Source organism: Oncorhynchus nerka, unplaced genomic scaffold (assembly GCF_034236695.1).
Source record: "Oncorhynchus nerka isolate Pitt River unplaced genomic scaffold, Oner_Uvic_2.0 unplaced_scaffold_1680, whole genome shotgun sequence".
In the NCBI taxonomy this organism is placed as follows: domain Eukaryota; kingdom Metazoa; phylum Chordata; class Actinopteri; order Salmoniformes; family Salmonidae; genus Oncorhynchus; species Oncorhynchus nerka.
Genome location: NW_027039640.1, coordinates 1 through 19,313, shown reverse-complemented (window position 1 = coordinate 19,313; position 19,313 = coordinate 1).

The window sequence follows — 19,313 nt, the reverse complement described above, 5'->3', positions numbered from 1 at the left end:
TTTTCGAATGAAACCCTTTATCTACTTCCTCAGAGTGAGACGAACTCATGGATACATTTTTTATCTTTGCGTGCAGTTTGAAGGAAGTTGATAAATAGCGTTACCACAATTGCTAACTAGCGTTTGTGCAATGACTGGAAGTCTATGGTAACTGCTAGCATGCTAGTAGATATCGTAGACTTCCAGTCATTGCGCTATCGCTTGTAAACATTGGCTCGTGAAACTAACTCTAACTTCCTTTATATTGGATGCAGAGACATACAAATGGTATCCATGAGTTAATCTCATGCTAAAGTAGATAAAGTGCTTTATTGACAGAATCCCGAAGTATCCCTTTAACTTCTTAAGGTATAGGGGGCAGCATTTTCACTTTTGGATAAATAGCGTGCCCAATTTCAACTTCCTGCTACTCATGCCAAGAATATAAGATATGCATATTATAAGATATGCATATTATTAGTAGATTTGGATAGAAAACACTCTGTTTCTAAAACTGTTTGAATCATGTCTGTGAGTATAACAGAACTTATGTAGTAGGCAAAACCCAGAGGACTAACCGTTCAGAATTTAAAAGAAATGTAGGTCTCTGTCTGTTCAGTGAGTTCTCATTGGGAAACGATATTTCTTAGGCACTTGTTTTCAGTTCCGACCGCTTCCACTGGATGTCACCAGTCTTTGGAATTTTGTTGAGGTTATTCCTTTGTGCAATGAAGAAGTACGGCCATCTAGGAAATGGGTAACACTGTTGAGAGTTGCGTAAGACTTGAAAAGTAGCGTTAGTTTCCTCTCGTCCTCTATTGAAAACAGATAGACCAGTCTTCAATTTGATCGATTATTAACATTTAAAAATACCTAAAGTTGTATTTTCAAAAGTAGTTTGAAATGTTTTGGCAAGTTTACAGGCAACTTTTGAGATATTTTGTAGTGACGTTGCGTAATTTGGAAGCTGTTATTTTCTGGATCAAACGCGCCAAGTAAACAGACATTTTGGATATATATGGACGGAATTAATCGAACAAAAGGACCAATTGTGATGTTTATGGGACATATTGGAATGCCAACAAAAGAAGCTCGTCAAAGGTAAGGCATGTTTTATATTTTATTTCTGCGTTTTGTGTAGCGCCTGCAGGGTTGAAATATGCTACTCTCTTTGTTTACTGTTGTGCTATCATCAGATAATAGCTTCTTGTGCTTTCACCGAAAAGCCTTTTTAAAATCTAACATGTTGGCTGGATTCACAACGAGTGTATCTTTAATTTAGTATCTTACATGTGTGATGTAATGAAAGTTTGATTTTTATATCATTTTATTTGAATTTGCCGCAAGCGTCCCCTATACCATAAGAAGCTAATAGATCAATAAGAAATAGAGTTCCAAACCTCTGCCAATAACAGCTAATTTTCTATTTTCCCTTCCCCTCTCAGACCAGTCCCAGACAGTCCTAATTCTTGCCTGTGAAATTTCCCTTTTCTAAAACTAAATGTCGAAGCTGTTGGGGGGAGAGTACCTGGTTACCTACAGACAAGTCCAGTGACACTTGTGGTGGTCATAGAGCAAAACGGTGGGGTCATATTAGTTTGTAGCCCAAATGGTTACATACAGTGGTTCCTCCTTTAAAAGTTGCATCATATTGCACCACACCCTGCGTGCTGCTGCAGCATTCTGTGGCACGTAATTTATTTCTCAGCCATTTCTTCTGTTACTGCAAGTTATTGCTAGTTTGACCACCAGAGGGCATCTTTGAGAAGCATTTGATAGTATTCTGTATTTAAAACTTTTTTTGTAATAACATAGTATATGGGATTCATTTTAAGAAATTTGGCACAATTCATTTGATTAATATTATGGTGTTTTCATTCAGAGAAAAACAAAATGCTAAGCGTTTCCATTAGGAAAGAATGTAAAATATGGCGCTGTACAACGGGATTGTCGTGATTGGCTACAGGATTGGAGGATTCTACATTGTTTGCCTTCATTAGACAACTTTGTTCCAATATTTCTGTAAATCAGTGATATTTATTCCCATAGTAATTTGACTGTAAATGTGCATTTGACACCGGCCATATTCAACGGGTGTTTAGTGCTCGTAAAGTAATTATTCTGTGCTCTCGTACACTCAAACGAGAGTGCTCTGAAGTCTGTGTAGATAGTAAGCTGGACAAATTACATTTCTAACAGCCTTTTTATCTGATAAAAAACTAGTTCATTTGCATCCGCTGTGGAGCCCAGTTTCGTAATATGACCATATTTCCCTGCAGCTTGCCGTGTTGAAGTATTCACGATAAAACAGGCCTTGTTTTAGTGCATTTTTCATCCAGCCAGCTCCTATTACTTCTATTGAGCACCTTGGCACCAACTCGCCTTCCGAACGTTCTATTCCCAGCTTATTGTTCAACGTCACAATGCCTGCTTTGCTATTGTTGGCAATGAGGCATGCTCACGTTGTTTTATAGTTAAAATGTAAACAACAAAAATTATAGTGGAACTGCGGTCATCCCATTGTTTCAAATGGGGGAAATATAGGCATGTCTGTCTATTTCGCCAAATATCTCCCAATGTGTATATTTTCATTTTTTTCAAGTCAGATGTAATTTTAATCATGAAAGCCTGGGCAGCTAGCTCGGGTGTCAACAAATGCTACCCCCAAAATACTTTTGCCCTTGGAATGCTGAGCAGTCCCCATTGTTTTCCTAATTGAGAGGCATGCCGGTCTATTTCGCCAAATATCTCACCGTGCATATTTAGTTTTTTTCAAGTGTGTAACCGGTGTGAAATGGCTAGCTAGTTAGCGGGTTGCGTGGTAATAGTGTTGCAATTAGTGACGTCACTCACTCTGAGACCTTGAAGTGGTTGTTTGCCTTGCTCTGCGAGAGCCGTGGCTTTTCTGGAGCGATGGGTAACGATGCTTTGAGGGTGGCTATTGTCCATTTGTGCAGAGGGTCCCTGGTTCAAGCCCAGGTAGGGGCGAGGAGAGGGACAGAAGCAAAACTGTTACATGGGCACCATTTTAATCAGGATAATCTCATCTTTGTAATTGTGTAAGTCTGGGCAGCGAGCTCATTTGTCATTGATCGCTAGATCATAAATAGTCAAAAGTTTTTATTTTTTCCCTACTTTTTCATTACGCAGACATAAGCACAGTTGACACCATCGAGTTGCAGATGTTAACTTTCTACACAAGTTGTTTTTTTCCAGTTTCATCTGATGAACAGATTGTACTGGTAAAATAAAAAGGGATAGAATTGTTATGGAATTCTAAACATCACTCTAGTCAAAACAGGCTCTGCGAACGTTCGATTCCATTAATTTGCTATGGGCTCATGCTCGTGTTCCAGTTTAGCCAACGTTCTTAAGCGGTTTTCCGCCTTGGGTGAATTTTGACTCGTTCTATTGTCCAGCCTATAGATATCCAGAGAAAATTTACGAAAGCACCCGAGTGTCCATTAAGAAAGCACAACGACTATACCATTTAGCTAAGATAAGAATGACGAGAATAATCAAGTCAATAAACGTTGGTTAGTTAGATATCCTATAGTTAATATACTGGCAAGTTAACATACTGTCAAGATTGATATATAACTACTAACGTAAGGTAGCTAGCTAACATACCAGTACATACTGCTCTAGTGATATGCTATGAGGTTCATAAGGACAGTGTAGCTAACAAATTGTCAGCCAACATAACGTGTAAGGTAACTTATTTGAAAAGTCATTACTTTATTACATTGCAAGCTACCCCTTGGTCGTTAGGGCAAATCTGGTCTGTGATAGGAGGGAGGGGTTTCACACCTAGCTTGGGTATTAGACTATTCTTTAGTAAAGGTTGAATAGTCTATTGTTCAGCTATTAGCCCACCTCCCCAACTTTCCCTCTTCCACGCATCATCATTCTGCTCCTTAGAGGCTCGCTTGTGGGCATGCTGGCAGGATATGGCAGCATCTTCGGTTGTGTGTCAAGAGTTCTGCATACATTTGTATGAAGGCAAATTGTTATATGCTATGGAGGTACATTTGTGTCTTTTTGTCGAGAGCAAAACACTTTTTATTTTCAATCAAAAATAATTATTCTGAAAGCAACTTTTTTCCGACACAAAGGAAGTCAAAGCGGACACCTACGAAGATGGCATCTCAGGTAAGCAGCACTGGGCTGTATTGACCTAAACATGACATCTGCTGCTTTTGATTGAACGGTCATATCTCAGTTATTGTTTTCATATCTATAAAAATCATCTGTTTTCTTTACTTTCAGAGAGCAAGCTGACCAAGGGGTCTAAAATGTAGATATTGCCAGATGTTCACTCTCCGAGGAACAGGCTTTGGAAGCTTTATTGCTGGCAAAAGTGTCCATAACTAGAGGTAAGTAAACTGTTCTGTGTTCTTTTTCTCCATCTCTGCCTGTCTTGCTGTACATGGAACCTGTCTCACATGCATTAATTAAAAAACCCTTATGATGTCAGCTGCTAATTTTCAGATTTGCACCACATAAACACAGCCATTTTCACTGGACTATCTGTTGTTGGACTATCTTGTTGCTGCCAAGTCATGATTTCCCTGGTGGTTAGCCCTATATTTAAATGTTTCAGGTACACTCCGATAGGTGTCTGCGTCACATACAGTATCTTCTATTGACATTATCTTCTAATGTTTGTCCTCATGTGTCTGTTTTTCAGCATAAAGTACTCTGTAGCCACTTAGTGTGGACACCAGGTGAGACCACACACACAATAACAGTCTCTCTTCTTCACTTCATCCCTCTCCCCCTTCTCCCTAAATCCTCTAGGTTATATCAGCTGTTTTGGTGAACCCCTCCCACATCTGAACTGGCTGACAGATGGGGCACAGCATGATCATAGGTGAGATATCACTTGGTCGGGTCAACAGGAAGTATTATTAAAGAAATGCTTTATATTGACATACAGACAGAGATGTAGTAGTCGCAGAGTTAATGATCTAAGGTCAGTTTTGCATTTCACCTCCTGATTATGATGACTGACGGTGTTAGAATTAAAAAACCAAGGCTTAATCATGCTCTCTCTCTATCCTTCTGTCACTCATCTGCAGGTATGTTTTGATGTGAGAGAGGAAGCCAGTCCCATCATCGCCACCTCACCCGCTCTTAATATAACCTTCAGGCCAACTGGGGGCCCAGGGCTGGTTAGGAGAAACCGCAATTTTGATGAACTGAGAGAATATTAGCGTAGCACTGTAATTCATGAATCATATGCTGTCTGACGCTGTTCTTTCCTCTTTCCCTTTCTGTCTTCTACACCTCTCCACACCTCGTCTTTCTTCCTCGTTTTATAATTGTAACGGTTCTCTTGTGGTGAAGGAGAGTCGGACCAAAATGCAGCGTGTAGATTGCGATCCATGTTTATTCAACAAACGTAACACGAATCTAAATACAAACACTACAAAACAAATAACGTAACAAAAACCGAAACAGCCTATACTTGCGTAAACTAACACAGAGACAGGACCAAAGACACTAAGGACAATCACCCACGAAACACTCAAAGAATATGGCTGCCTAAATATGGTTCCCAATCAGAGACAACGATACACACCTGCCTCTGATTGAGAACCACTCCAGACAGCCATAGACCTTGCTAGATAACCCCACTAAGCCACACACCCAACACCCCACAAAACCCCAAGACAAAACACACCACAATAAACCCATGTCACACCCTGGCCTGACCAAATAAATGAAGAAACACAAAATACTTCGACCAGGGCGTGACAATATGACCATATGTGACCATATGTGCATTGAAGTACAGATTGAATTTATATTTATAATATAATATTACAATTATAAATATATATATTGTATTTATGTATTGATAATACCTGGATGATGAGCTTCTTTCAATAAAGTATTTCACATTCTCCACTGCTTGAAATTAAGTAACTCATTGAAATACTATCCTGTGTCCTCAGATTAATGCAATACATTAATAAAACCAAAAGCTTACCTTGACATGGAAGAGTTCCAGTGTTGGATAGCAATAGCCAGCTTGCTAACAGAAACATCTCTCTCTGAGCCAGCTATTTGGGTAGGCTAATCTATACTAAACAAAAATATAAACACAACACGTAAAGTTATGGTCCAATGTTTAATGAGCTGTATTAAAAGATCCCAGAAATGTTACATAAGTACAAAAGCTTACATCTCTCATTTTGTCAACAAATTTGTTTACATCCCTGTTAGTGAGCATTTCTCTTCTGCCAAGATAATACATCCACCTGACAGATGTATCATATCAAAAAGAGATCTTGTCTGGGGGAAAATGCTCACCTTCGATGGCCACTGGCATGCTGGAGAAGTGTGCTCTTCGCGGATGAATCCCGATTTCAACTGTACCGGGCAGATGGTAGACTGTGTGTTTGGCGTCGTTTGGATGAGCAGTTTTCTGATGTCAACGTTGTGAACAGGGTGCCCCATCGTGGCGATGGGGTTATGAGCATACTTTGGATGCTCTGGATCGGCGTGTATGACAGCGTGTTCCAGTTCCCGCCAATATCCAGCAACTTTGCACAGCCATTCCTCAGGCCACAATCAACAGTCTGGTCAACTCTATGCGAAAGACATGTGTTGCGCTGCATGAGGCAAATGGTGGTCACACCAGATACTGACTGGTTTTCTGATCCATGCCCTAACTTTAAGGTAACTGTGACCAGCAGATGCATATCTATATTTCCAGTCATGTGAAATCCATAGATTGGGGCCTAAGGAATTGATTTCAATTGACTGATTTCCTTATATGAACTGTAAGTCTGTAAAATCTTAGAAATTGTTGTAAGTTGTGTTTATATTTTTGTTCAGTGTAGCTAGCTACATTCGCTAGCTAAGTGAAAGTGAACGCAAAAAAATTACAACAAAATATAGCTAGCTCTCTCTCTCACTTGCTTCTCCTTCATTTAAAAAAAAAAAATTGTTAAAAACTTTCCGATGATTGTCTTTCTCTCTCTTTTGAGGCACTGCAGTGCTAGGTGTAGCTTATGCAGTCTTACTAGATCCTTTGATTTGGTGGACATCATGTCAGTTCATGCTACAAGACCTCTTGTAGGTTGGAGGACGCCCTCTGGAAGTTTTCATAATCACTGTGTAAGTCTATGGAAGGGGGTGAGAACCATGAGCCTACTATGTTTTATATAGTAGTCAGTATACCCAGAGGTGGACGGAAGCTAGCTGTCCTCTGGCTACACTATGTTGCTACCCTACATAGTGCTGTTGAGGCTACTATAGAGCTTCATTGCAAAACAGTGTATTTTATTTGACATGAATATATTTTACCCTACAGCCAACAGCTTGAACATTAAAGATTTAGAAATTATTTAATAAGGAGCTTCAGTTTTTGAGACAAATACACTGCTTTGGCCTAATAATCTAATTGCATAGGCTAAATTACATGGAAGAGCACACATAAATATATGCCAACAACATTTTATAATCATCTACTTTGTCACATATTTGTTTTTTTTGTCTCGTGGACCAGCATTTCAAAGTGTAAAACAGTAGGATGACAGGTTGCACTCTCATCATCATCCTACAGATGTCAGTATTGAAGTATTTTAAATACGTTTATTGTGTATCCGAATACATTTCATCAGGAGCTTCTTGTTGGTGTCCCTCTTGCATACCAACACATAGCCTACACAGTAAACAGTGTTTTTGAAGCGAGGGATCTCAAACCCACAGTTAATGAGCACTGTCGTTTTTGAGTAAACTGCTTAAGCGTTCTGTACAACCAGGAAAGCCATTATGGTTACGGTGCATAACAGATATTTCACAAGTCCACAAGACTACTTTTTTTTTACAATATACAATAAATGTAAATGTTGTATAGACCTCCTTTGTCTTTTCTCCGTAAAAGCAAATGGATGGATGTGAACTGGATAAGCAAAAACAGGGGATTTTGTAATATATGAGAAAAGGTTTTGTAAGTAACGTAAGTATCCTAGTTAAGGATGCGATGAACATACAATATTGGCACTCTACAGTTAAGACAGACCAAGTGAAGGGGCACAAAAGAAGATCTTGAATATGGAGGATTAAATGTTTCTCTCTTCAAACGAAGGTACCTATTTAAAGAAATGCCATTGGTTTGTCAAGCAAAAGTTTAGAATCTTTGATAGGCTGATGGGCAATTTGTTACAGTACATCATCTGAGGTTGACATTGGGTTAAATGTTCAAGCTAATCTAATGGGAACAGCTAACATGTAGCCTTTGCTCATGTGAAACTACGTCAACGATTTGAATTGGCTGATGCTTAAGCTTAACCTTCAATTTAAACTTTTTCTAATGTTTGCAAGTATGGCCCCGAGGACACCTGTCTTGTCAAGTCATAACAGGTCGCTACTCTATGCTACAAACCAGAGACATCACTTCATCATCATCCTGCCTTAGAAGGGTCTGCCATTCTCATATTCTGTGATAACAACAACATGATCAGGCCTAACTCATTAATGATGTATCCTGTTGTACATGTAACCCTCACCTCAGTCAGTTTCTCTTTGTTGGTTCTCTTCTCCTCCTCATTAATGATGTATCCTGTTGTACATGTAACCCTCCTCCTCAATGACCTAGAAAAGTACCTCACGTGACATTATATGGCAGACAAGAGGGTAATGCATATTTAACTGGAACCCCTTCACATGGAAAAGGGTGCAGGTAACTTCTGCTCAAACCAGGGGTCATTTTCCTATTCCTAGCACTAAACTTTAATCATTGTCAAGCAGAGGATGACTCGAGTCAGTAGCCCACTGTGACGAGCATTCTACAAATTAGGGGTTCAACAAGGGTTCTTCAAAGATCCTTAAAGATCTTTGAAGAACCTAGAGGTTTTTTTTGCACTGAAAATGGCCCGCTAAAGGTTCTTCCAAGAACCCCATAGGAGGTGGGGTTCATCAAGGAACTTCCTGCCAAAATGAAACATTTTGATTTGAATGGGCAGCAGGTGCAGGCACTTAACTAACAAATGTAAAGATCTCCTCAGGTTTGTCCCTTGTATGATCTAAACGTATATTGTTTTATGATGATACCATCTATCTTTTCATATTTGTGACTCACCACCTGGATTCGGTTTTATGTACCAACATTTGAATTTCTGTTTTTACATTGGATAAAAGTAGAGGATATATCATTCATTGCATCATACATTTGAGGAAACAATGGGAAAGTAATTCTGCTTTGAAAGTTAATTAACTTGTAAACTCACTTTTGAAAAAAACGTCTTTCAACATTTTTGTACTACTGTTGGAGAGCCCTTCTTTGCCTACACCCATTCAGCAATGTTCATACCCTCTTAAAGCCTTAGCCCCACCCATCTCTTTAAGGGTTGATAAAACCATTCTGTACTAACTTTCCAGCTACTTCCAGACATCTGAGAGAGAGAGAAGAGCTCACTGAACATTACTCGCCCTATCTGTGGTTTTTTATTCAGAGTGCACACTGGACGCTCTGGCCAATAAGTACGGTTGTTCCGAAAGCTCTGACCTCACAATTACAGTCAAGCACCCAAGCTAACTGGCTAACAGTATGAGAGCACACCCCACTTTGACAATTTTACTCTCCCTAGCAGAGCTGGTTAGGCTTTTTTCATGTTATCCAGAGCGTTGGTGACTGTAACTGTGCTGCTGGCTGTCACGGCCTGCCCTTAGAGATCCTTATTATTCTCTATGTTTGGTTATAGGTCAGGGTGTGACTCTTGGTTATAGGTCAGGGTGTGAATTTTATGTTTTCTATTTCTTTGTTTTTGGCCGAGTGTGGTTCCCAATCAGAGGTAGCTGTCTGATTGGGAATCATACATAGGCAGCCTGTTTTCCACCTGAGTTTGTGGGATCTTGTTTTCTGTTTAGTGTCTGTGCCTGACAGAACTGTGAGCTTTCATTTTCACGTTTGTTATTTTGTTTAAGTGTTTTTCGAATATTAAAATTATGAACACTTTCCCTTGAATATGTCCGGTGTCAGTAAACATCTGCAACAAAGCGTAATTCAATTGTTGCCAGTGTTGGCTCTCGTTGGTGGTAGAATGCGCCTTGGTCTACTCATTCTACCACCAACGAGAGCCAACACTGGCAACAATTGAATTACGCTTTGTTGCAGATGTTTACTGACACCGGACATATTCAAGGGGTGCATCAGTTATTCTGCTCTCTGGCACACTAAGACGAGAGTCTTTTGTTAGGAAATGTAGCTAGATAGCTAGATAGATGAACAATGAATCCCAACACATGACGTAACGTTAGTTTGTGAGCCAGTCAGCTAACATTAGCTAGTTAGCTGACAGTACACTTTAACTTGAAATTAAAATTACTTGTCAAAATTACAGTGGAGTCTTTTGTTAAAACCTGTTTGGGATAGGGGCAGTATTTTCACATTCGGATGAAAAGCATGCCCAGAGTAAACAGCCTTCTACTCAGGCCCAGAAGCTAATATATGCATATTATTAGTGGATTTGGATAGAAAACACTCTGTATAACAGAACTCACATGGCAGGCAAAAACCTGAGAAATATCCAACCAGGAAGTGGGAAATCTGAGGTTTGTAGGTTTTCAAGTCTTTGCCTATTCAATATACAGTGTAAATGGAGTCACATTGCACTTCCTAAGGCTTTCACTAGATGTCAACAGTCTTTAGAACCTTGTTTCAGGCTTCTACTATGAAAGGGGAGCGAATAAGAGCTGTTTGACTAAGGGGTCTGGCAGAATGGGTGAGAGAGAGCTGCGTTCCTTTTTAAATCAAATCAAATTTATTTATATAGCCCTTCGTACATCAGCTGATATCTCAAAGTGCTGTACAGAAACCCAGCCTAAAACCCCAAACAGCAAGCAATGCAAGTGTAGAAGCACGGTGGCTAGGAAAAACTCCCTAGAAAGGCCAAAACCTAGGAAGAAACCTAGAGAGGAACCAGGCTATGTGGGGTGGCCAGTCCTCTTCTGGCTGTGCCGGGTGGAGATTATAACAGAACATGGCCAAGATGTTCAAATGTTCATAAATGACCAGCATGGTCCAATAATAATAAGGCAGAACAGTTGAAACTGGAGCAGCAGCACGGCCAGGTGGACTGGGGACAGCAAGGAGTCATCATGTCAGGTAGTCCTGAGGCATGGTCCTAGGGCTCAGGCCCTCCGAGAGAGAGAAAGAAAGAGAGAATGAGAGAATTAGAGAGAGCACACTTAAATTCACACAGGACACCGAATAGAACAGGGGAAGTACTCCAGAAATAACACACTGACCCTAACCCGCCGACACATAAACTACTGCAGCATAAATACTGGAGGCTGAGACAGGAGGGGTCAGGAGACACTGTGGCCCCATCCGAGAACACCCCCGGACAGGGCCAAACAGGAAGGATATAACCCCACCCACTTTGCCAAAGCACAGCCCCCACACCACTAGAGGGATATCTTCAACCACCAACTTACCATCCTGAGACAAGGCCGAGTATAGCCCACAAAGATCTCCGCCACGGCACAACCAGTGACTCAACCCATTCAGGTAATGCACCCCTCCCAGGGACGGCATGAAAGAGCCCCAGTAAGCCAGTGACTCAGCCCCTGTAATAGGGTTAGAGGCAGAGAATCCCAGTGGAAAGAGAGGGGAACCGGCCAGGCAGAGACAGCAAGGGCGGTTCGTTGCTCCAGAGCCTTTCCGTTCACCTTCCCACTCCTGGGCCAGACTACACTCAATCATATGACCCACTGAAGAGATGAGTCTTCAGTAAAGACTTAAAGGTTGAGACTGAGTCTGCATCTCTTACATGGGTAGGCAGACTGTTGGAGCTCTATAGGAGAAAGCCCTGCCTCCAGCTGTTTGCTTAGAAATTCTAGGGACAATTAGGAGGCCTGCGTCTTGTGACTGTAGCGTACGTGTAGGTATGTACGGCAGGACCAAATCAGAGAGATAGGTAGGAGCAAGCCCATGTAATGCTTTGTAGGTTAGCAGTAAAACCTTGAAATCAGCCCTTGCCTTGAAAGGAAGCCAGTGTAGGGAGGCTAGCACTGGAGTAATATGATCAAATGTTTTGTTTCTAGTCAGGATTATAGCAGCCGTATTTAGCACTAACTGAACTTTATTTAGTGCTTCATCTGGGTAGCCGGAAAGTAGAGCATTGCAGTAGTCTAACCGAGAAGTGACAAAAGCATGGATTAATATTTCTGCATCATTTTTGGACAGAAAGTTTCTGATTTTTGCAATGTTACGTATATGGAAAAAAGCTGTCCTTGAAATGGTCTTGATATGTTCTTCAAAAGAGAGATCAGGGTCCAGAGTAATGCCGAGGTCCTTCACAGTTTTATTTGAGACGACTGTACAACCATTAAGATTAATTGTCAGATTCAACAGAAGAGCTCTTTGTTTCTTGGGACTTAGAACAAGCATCTCTGTTTTGTCCGAGTTTAAAAGTAGAAAGATTGCAGCCATCCACTTCCTTATGTCTGAAACACATGCTTCTAGCGAGGGCAATTTTGGGGCTTCACCATGTTTCATTGAAATGTACAGCTGTGTGTCATCCGCATAGCAGTGAAAGTTAACATTATGTTTTCGAATGACATCCTCAAGAGGTAAAATATATAGTGAAAACAATAGTGGTCCTAAAACGGAAACCTTGAGGAACACCGAAATTTACAGTTGATTTGTCAGAGGACAAACCATTCACAGAGACAAACTGATATCTTTCTGACAGATAAGATCTAAACCAGGCCAGAACTTGTCCGTGTAGACCAATTTGGGTTTCCAATCTCTCCAAAATGATGTGGTGATCGATGGAATCAAAAGCAGCACTAAGGTCTAAGAGCACGAGGACAGACATCCACCAATTGTGCAAGTTCTCCTACTTAAAAAGATGAGAGAGGCCTGTAATTTTCATCATAGGTGCACTTCAACTATGACAGAGGAAATCATATTTTTTTTCCAGAAAATCATATTGTAGGATTTTTTATGAATTTATTTGCAAATTATGGTGGAAAATAAGTATTTGGTCACCTACAAACAAGCAAGATTTCTGGCTCTCACAGACCAGTAACTTCTTCTTTAAGAGGCTCCTCTGTCCTCCACTCGTTACCTGTATTAATGGCACCTGTTTGAACTTGTTATCAGTATAAAAGACACCTGTCCACAACCTCAAACAGTCACACTCCAAACTCCACTATGGCCAAGACCAAAGACCTGTCAAAGGACACCAGAAACAAAATTGTAGACCTGCACCAGGCTGGGAAGACTGAATCTGCAATAGGTAAGCAGCTTGGTTTGAAGAAATCAAGTGTGGGAGCAATTATTAGGAAATGGAAGACATACAAGACCACTGATAATCTCCCTCGATCTGGGGCTCCACGCAAGATCTCACCCCGTGGGGTCAAAATGATCACAAGAACAGTGAGCAAAAATCCCAGAACCACACGGGGGGACCTAGTGAATGACCTGCAGAGAGCTGGGACCAAAGTAACAAAGCCTACCATCAGTAACACACTACGCCGCCAGGGACTCAAATCATGCAGTGCCAGACATGTCCCCCTGCTTAAGCCAGTACATGTCTAGGCCCGTCTGAAGTTTGCTAGAGAGCATTTGGATGATCCAGAAGAAGATTGGGAGAATGTCATATGGTCAGATGAAACCAAAATAGAGCTTTTTGGTAAAAACTCAAATCGTCGTGTTTGGAGGACAAAGAATGCTGAGTTGCATCCAAAGAACACCATACCTACTGTGAAGCATGGGGGTGGAAACATGCTTTGGGGCTGGGTTTCTGCAAAGGGACCAGGACGACTGATCCGTGTAAAGGAAAGAATGAATGGGGCCATGTATTGTGAGATTTTGAGTGAAAACCTCCTTCCATCAGCAATGGCATTGAAGATGAAATGTGGCTGGGTCTTTCAGCATGACAATGATCCCAAACACACCGCCCGGGCAACGAAGGAGTGGCTTTGTACGAAGCATTTCAAGGTCCTGGAGTGGCCTAGCCAGTCTCCAGATCTCAACCCCATATAAAATCTTTGGAGGGAGTTGAAAGTCCGTGTTGCCCAGCAACAGCCCCAAAACATCACTGCTCTGGAGGAGATCTGCATGGAGGAATGGGCCAAAATACCAGCAACAGTGTGTGAAAACCTTGTGAAGACTTACAGAAAAAGTTTGACCTCTGTCATTGCCAACAAAGGGTATATAACAAAGTATTGAGATAAACTTTTGTTATTGACCAAATACTTATTTTCCACCATAATTTGCAAATAAATTCATAAAAAATCCTACAATGTGATTTTCTGGATTTTTTTTCTCATTCTGTCTGTCACAGTTGAACTGTACCTATGATGAAAATTACAGGCCTCTCTCATATTTTTAAGTGGGAGAACTTGCACAATTGGTGGCTGACTAAATACTTTTTTGCCCACTGTAAATATGAACTTTATCGAACAAAACATACATGCATTGTGTATCATGAAGTTCTACGAGTGCCATCTGATGAAGATCATCAAATGTTAGTGATTAATTTTCTCTATTTCTGCTTTTTGTGACTTTTTGTGACTCTTTGGCTGGAAATGGCTGTATGTTTTTTTTGTGACTAGGTGCTGACCTAACATAATCGTATGGTGTGCTTTCGCTGTAAAGCCTTTGTGAAATTGGAGACAATGGCTAGATTAACAAGAAGTTAAGTTTTAATTGGATGTATTGCACTTGTGAATGTATGAAAGTTAAATATTTCCCCAAAATATTTTTGAATTTCGCACACTGCCATTTTCGCTAGCCTTAAGAAGTTTTAAGACATATAGCTGGCTAGCTGGCTAAACAATGAACCATAATGTCACGATCGTCGTAATGAGCGGACCAAGGCACAGCGTGAGTTGAGTTCCACTAAATTTTAATTCACAGTGGGAAAAAAAATAAAATAAAATCCAACGAACGTGAAGTACAGCGCACACATAGGCACTAACTGAAACAATGTCCCACAAAGCAGGGGGGAAACAGGGACACCTTAAGTATGATCCCCAATTAGAGACAACGAACATCAGCTGCCTCTAATTGGGAACCATACCAAGAGCACCAACATAGAAATGAAACGACTAGAACACCCCCTGGTCATGCCCTGACCTACAAAACCATAGAGAACCAGGGGCTCTCTATGGTCAGGGCGGGACAGTACCCCCTCCCCACCAAAGGTGTGGACTCCGGCCGGAAAACCTGAAACCAAATGGGAGGGTAGGGGGGGACTAGTGATGGTGGCGGTTCCGGTATGGGTCGCCGTTCCCGCCCAGACCCCGGATCCAGCCATGCCTGGACTGGGCACCGGTGTGAAGGAAGGCTCCGTCCTTGGAGCGGTACTGGATGCCGTGCCTGGACTGGGCACCGGCGCAGAGGAGGGCTCCGGCCATGGAGCTGGGTTGTACGCCGTGCCTGGACTGGTCACCGGCGCAGAGGAAGGCTCCGGGCTTGGAAAGGGACTGGACGCTGTGCCTATACTGGGCACTGGCGCAGAGGAAGGCTCCTGCCATGGAGCGGGACTGGACGCCGTGCCTGGACTGGGCTCCGGTGCAGAGGAAGGCTCCTACCATGGAGCGGGACTGGACACCGTGCCTGGATTGGGCACTGGCGCAGCTTTCACCAGACTGATTGCACGCTCCTCAGGTCGAGTGCATGGAGCCGGCACAGGTGGCACCGGACTGTTGACATGCACTTCAGGGCGAGTGAAGGGATCTGGCACAGGACATACCTGACTGGGAAGGAGAAATGGTGGCCTAGTGCGTGGACCCGGCACAGGTGGCACTGGACTAGTGACACGCACTTCAGGGCGAGTGCGGGGAGCTGGCACAGGACGTGCCGGACTGGGGAGGCGAACTGGAGGCCTGGTGCGTGGAGCCGGTACAGGTGGCACCAGACTGGTGACACGCTCTTCAGGTCGAGTGCGGGGAGCTGCCACAGGACCTACTGGACTGGGGAGGCGCACTGAAGGCCAGTTGCGTGAAGCTAGCACAGAGTTCACCAGACTGCTGACGGACTCCTCAGGTCGAATGTTAAGCAGAACACACTTGACCAACATCTCTATCCTCTCGCTCTCCCCCAACATCTCCATCGCCTCCCTGACTATCTCTGGCCCTTCCCTCCGCTGCTCCAATAAACAAGCAACAAAACGTAAAGTAACGTAGTGCTACATACACATACACAAACAATATCCCACAAAACAGGTGGGAAACAGGGACACCTTAACAAAAGGCTAAGCTTGTGAGCCAATATATTTATTTCATTTGCGATTTTCATGAATTGTTAACATTGCGTTATGGTAATGAGCTTGAGGCTATGATTACGCTCCCGGATACGAGATTGCTCGACGCAAGAAGTTAACCACTGAGCCACCCAGGAGGCCCCATTATAAATGTTGATGAAAATATAAGTGTTATGCATGGAACTTTAGATACACTTCTCCTTATGCAACCGCTGTGTCAGATTTAAAAAAACGTTATGGAAAAAGCATACCCATGCAATAATCTGAGTATGGAGCTCAGAGCCCAAACCAGCCAAAAGAAATATCCGCCATGTTGCGCAGTCAACATTAGTCAGAAATAGCATTATCAATATTCACTTACCTTTGATGATCTTCATCAGAATGCACTCCAAGGAATCCCAGTTCCACAATAAATGTTGATTTGTTCGATAAAGTTCATCATTTAGGTCCAATTACCTCCTTTTGCTAGGGAGTTTGGTAAACAAATCGAAACGCGTGCAACTTCCAGGGGAAAGGTCGGAAGTTACTGGTCGTAGAAACATATCAAACGTTGTATAGAATCATTCTTAAGGATGTGTTAATCATAAATGTTAAATAATATTCCAACCTGAGAATTCCATGGAACGAGAGCTAACTCTCTCGTGACCGCGCGTCACGACGTCTGACACTCTGCCAGACCACTGACTCAAAGAGCCCTCTTTCCCCCCTCCTTTATAGTAGAATCCTCAAACAAGTTTCTAAAGATGGTTGACATCTAATGGAAGCCTTAGGAAGTGGAATTTGACCCCATAGACACTGTGTATTCGATAGGCCAAGCTTTGAAAAACTACAAACCTCAGATTTCCCACTTCCTGGTTGGATTTTTCTCAGGTTTTCGCCTGCCATATGAGTTCTGTTATACTCACAGACATCATTGAAACAGTTTTAGAAACTTTACAGTGTTTTCTATCCAAATGTGCTGATAATATACATATTTTAGCATCTGGCACTGAGTAGGAGGCAGTTTACTCTGGGCATACTTTTCATCCAAAAGTGAAAATGCTGCCCCCTATCCCAAAGGAGATAACTAGCCAAGCAAATGTGTCTGAGATACGAAGAATAAGGTCATACACATAACGTTAGCTAGCAACCCAGCCAGCTAACAGTACACTTGAAATTAAATCACTTTCTGTCAAAATTAGAAACGTGTAATATCTGAAAATCTTAGCAGTATACATCATTGTTGGACGGATCTCCTGTCTGATGCCATGCACGGTTGCCTTAGTTTGACGATGTAATTCCGAGTGCTATTTTCTCCATCTCCTTAGCTATCATACTTAAATTCCACTGATATCAAAACCCGGTCCTCCAGAAAGTGGAGAGCATGCACATAAAGTTACCTAGCGAGCCAGCCAGCTAATGTTGGCTATCTAACTGTACACTTTAAGTTGACATTAAGTTTATGCAGTTTTACTAAGCGATACATTTTTTTTAAAGCCGCGTTTGACATGACTACCTAAACATACCAGCTCCAATAGACAGACGAGTGCTATATGATAGACCAATCCAAACTCATCTCTCGGCATTTCCAGCCCACTCATTATCTCAGCCAATCATGGCTAGTGGGAAGGTTGCCCCTTTTTCTGTGGCTACACCAACTAGGATCGTAATTTAACCATTTTATTTGCATTTACAGATGGCATACAAGTATCCCATAGGCCTCTACATTATGGACAAGGTATGTGTAAGAAAACAATTATCAAAACAGTTTTTTTCTTACACATTCATCATAATATTTTCTTTTATTTTACCTTTAACTAGGCAAGTCAGTTAAGAACAAATTCTTATTTTCAATGACGGCCTAGGAACAGTGGGTTAACTGACTGTTCAGGGGTAGAACGACAGATTTGTACCTTGTCAGCTCGGGGGCTTCCGGTTACTAGTCCAACTCTCTAATCACTAGGCTACCCTGCCGCCCCAATAACCAAGGTATGAATTCTGTTGAAGGCATGTTTTGTTAATTATCTATATTATTACAATTTTGGGCATTCACAGACTTCACCCTCCCTATCCCCTACACCCCTGATGAACATAACAGCAAACCTGTTAGATGACCATGCACCATGCACTGAAAAATCAGAACTAAAATATTGTGTTAATGTTATACATATTATTATTAATAATAATACTAATAATAGGGGAGGGGAGGGTATTTAAAAAATAAACCACAAAAGGTTCTTTAAGGATCCATTAAAATGGGTTCTTTGAAGAACCCTTATAATAAAGGGTTATTCAAATAACTTATAGGGGTTCCCCCACAGTTTCAATTTGAAGATCCCCTAAAGGATACTCCAGGAACCTTTTCTTTTTCGAGTGTGTGGTGGAAAATCGGATCAAATACAACGCATACCAGAACTTTGTGAAATCAATCAGGCTTTAATACAACAGTATAGCAAGCCGGAGTGTCCCGCGGGACCCACACCTTTTCCAGAGCCCTGGCTCCAGTATTTATCCACATATTGCATATGAGCCCATCCCACATGCAAAATGAGTTTACATTCCAATCCGTGCATCTTGCTTGTTCAGCTCAATAACGCCCATACCTGCTTTCTGTCAGATTATAATGATGACAAGACCCTTGCTGTTCCTGCACTTAGCTAAATGCATTCTTTTGTTTGTGTATTATCTAGGATCAGCAGACTATGTGTCTCCTCAGTTTCTAGCATGTCCAGCTATACTAAAAATACTATACATTCCTCTATTTTACAGCCCTATGCTTTGGCTCTGCACTTAGTTCAATATGTTACTATTTATGTGTCTTTATCTCAGAGCAACAGACTATGTGTCTTCTCTGTCATTTCTTCTGCATCTCTACGTCCTAAAAATATGCAAACTATGTCTATTGGTCATCAGTTAGTCATTTGACTGACCCCCTCCTTTGTATATCCCTCTGGCCTTGGTATGTCCAGCTATCCTAGCACCTGCGTCACCTTGCCTTCATGTAGTCTGTTTTTAGTGTTCAGCTATTCTATACATCTTATGCATTTGTCTATGTGTTATAATTGCTCCCACAAGTCTAGTAGGGGGGTTGGACATGAAACACTTGGCTTCTAGAAGAAGCAA